A 3,364-nucleotide genomic window follows, 5' to 3' on the forward strand; every position below is an offset into this window, starting at 1 on the left:
AGCGATTTCTTCGCAGTGTACATAATTGATCAAGTCCTATTTTACTCTCTCGTAACGTCTTCGTCAGTGTACCTTGGGTATGAAAGAATCCTTCTAAAATTGATCCACCCAGAGAAAAGCCCTTCCTATGATATTGCATAGTTTACAGCTATGGTGAGGCACTCTAGCACATCTTCCAGGCCACTTTATAGGACGGACGCACCCATCGCTGTACTCAGTAAATGACTACTGTAAATGAAAATGATACTCAGTCGACTCCCGATAACTCGAACCTTCAACGGAAACTGAAAAAGGTTCGAGTTATCGGGAGTTCGAGTTAACGGGATTTGAGAACAAATGACTGGATGTAAGGAAAAAACGGCGTTTACTTTGTATTTCTTTTCATACGGTATAAATTTAATTGTAGAGAAGTCGAGTGAAAATGTAACAATATTTCTAAATTAATCAGAACTTAACGTTACGTGAAACAAAAGAAAGAGAAGCAGCAGGAAAAAAACTAGATACCTCGAACATCGCCGGACTACTGTATCACTGTATACTAAACCAGTGAAACCTGAACTGGACTGGCACACACGACTGCTTCAAAATAAATTCAATGTTTTGGACTACAGTACTGTTTGTTTTGGCCTGTCACGTCTCTTAACAAACATGGCTCGAGTTATCGAGGGTAAGATTATATAGAAAATGACCTGAAGGGAAACGAAAATTGCTTCGAGTTAGCGGGAGGTTCGAGTTATCGAGGGTTCGAGTTACTAAGGGTAAAATTACAGTATATGTATGACGGAAGTCGAGGGGAAATCGATTTTGGTTCGAGTTAGCGAGGGTTCGAGTTATCAGGAGTCAACTGTAGTTGGGGAGAGCAGGGATGGCGCAGTGGTGAGAGCACTCGCCTCCCACCGAAAGTGGCCCGGGTTCGATTCCCGGAGTTTACGCCATATGTGGGTTGCGTTTGTTGTTAGTTGTCGTCCCTGCTTCGAGGATTCTTATCCGGGTTTCGTTCCCCCACGAAAACCAACACTTATTAATTCCAATTCAATCCCGAACACACCGTGACATCTTTAAACGAGCCTGCAGAGCTCTTTGATGCTTCGAGCGTAAACAAATTACATTTCTTTACCCATTGCATTCTCTCCTACCTCCCGTGGAAAAATAGTTTTAAATTTTCAAGTTTGTAAACTGATTTATTTGAAATCCAGTTTGTAGTGCAACAGAGTCTCCAATGATCACTGCACTGAAGCTTCTCGCTCTTATAATCATGTAGTTTTGACAATGTACTCTTTTCAAGGCTGACCTCTGATGGACCCGGGAAAAACAGTAAGAACCAAACCAGATTACTTGAAACGTAGAAACGTTAGTTCATTTTCCGTTGTACCTTCTCGGTGCACCTGAGGTGTAAAGGCGTCGGCGCACCGGCCACAAATAAACGCAAGCTAACTAGTTTAGATTTTATTAAACTGTGACTGGATTACAACAACTAAGAAGTAAACCTATGACATTGTTTCTTTGTTTCTCGTCGAAAAAAAAATGGGCGACTGTTATTCTCTGATATTGTACCACGTGGTGCGTTTCACGGCCCAATGAGGGTGCGCGGAAATTAATCTGGGGGCTATAATTTCTATAGACGTCCCAGGGAGCCCCCGAAAGAGAAAATGCCCAACTCACAAGCCAACTAGCTAGATATAAACCGTTTTTCTCTATTTCTTTGCTGAACAGATCAGTGCTAAGACAATCAAACGGTGCCTGATCAGCTATAAGTAGAAATCTACTAGCGTTCTATCACGAATGCTGTTTTCTTATTGGTTACGCTACTCACCATAAACTGGACTGCGGGCGGAGTAGGAAAGTACTTTCAGATGATGTATGGGCTGATACTGAACAAAACTAAAATAAACAGGAACTAAAGCTTCAACCTCATAAACTGTTGACCACTTTTAGCCCCCAGAGTTAAGGAGAAGAAGGCACATGCATATGTTAGGTCCGACACATATACGTATGTTAACGTTCACAAACGTACATTCTTCGACCGTTTACAAATAGCGAGATTTTCCTCGTACATACGAAATCTACTGTAACTGTAAAACGACTCAAAAGCGCTCATGGTCTGCATTAGACATGTGTAGATGTTAAATTTTGCTCTTTTTTACTAGGGACTTAAGCATTCAAGCGAAAGGCTCTGGGGCTGAGAATTGAGGTCGTCAGCCTTCGCGCCGGAAAAAATATGCCTACCCATCCACACGGACAGGAGAAAACGGCATTTTCGAAAATATTCAATTTGGGTAGCGTTCTCAAAAATATGTGTTTATGACAACGGCTATTAACATCGAATCGCCATTCACGTGTAGACGGAAAGCCTAGACGTATAGAAAGGGCCTACGTCTGTCCGTCTTCCTGCCGGTCTGGCTGTCTGTCTGTCTGTCTATCTATCTGTCTATCTATTTATCTATCCATTCATCCGTTTAGCTGTCGATCTGCCTAACGGTCTGGTTGTCTATCTGTCTGTCTATCAGTCCGTCTATCTATTTATCTTTTTATCCATCCGTTCCTCCTTCCCTCTGTTCGTCAGCCTGCCGGTCTGGCTGTCAGTCTGTCTGTCTGTCTATTTATCTATCTATCCATCCGTCCGCCTGTCCGTCTGCCCGACGATCTGGTTGTCTATCTGTCTGTCTATCATTCCTTCTATCTATTTATCTATCCATCCATCCGTTCCGCCGTCCGTCTGTTCGTCAGCCTGACGGTCTGGCTGTCTGTCTGTCTATCTATTTATCTAATTCCCCATCTGTCCAGACTTGTCGGTCACGCTCCGCGGTCCCCATAGACCTACATAGGTCCCATGTCCCGATCCTATAATTTTCAGTTTGAGTCAGATTTTCACAAAGCTTAGTTTTTAGACGATTATCCTTTCGAATTTTCTGTCTGCAAAATCATTTCCTAAACTGGACATGACAGCTTCGTTCCCAGTTTTCTCCTCGGAAAGCGAGTAGTTGCCGACAACAAAGTTTGATTATAAAAACCAATCATCAATTCTTTGGCACACAATAATGGCGCTGATAAAAAAAACATTTTTGCGTTTCAAAATTTAAAAATCAAGAATAAAAATCCGGAAAATTATCAGTTTTGTCAAATGCTGTGATAAAAGCACTTTCAATTAAAAGGCTGCAAATGGATCTTATTCTATTATTCCGAGCTTTAGTCTGGTTTGAGTGAAGACTATATTATGCTGTTCGGTATATTGTTAAATTGCTCCTGTTAAGATATTTCATAGACAAGCCCTTATTGGTCAGCCTAAATGAATAATTATTTATTTTCCTGCTTGCTTCCTTTCAAATCATAAATAATACAAATTAGCGCATGCAAATGTGACAGA

This window comes from Pavona decussata, unplaced genomic scaffold (assembly GCF_977016875.1).
Source record: "Pavona decussata unplaced genomic scaffold, jaPavDecu1.1 SCAFFOLD_386, whole genome shotgun sequence".
Taxonomy (NCBI): Eukaryota; Metazoa; Cnidaria; class Anthozoa; order Scleractinia; family Agariciidae; genus Pavona; species Pavona decussata.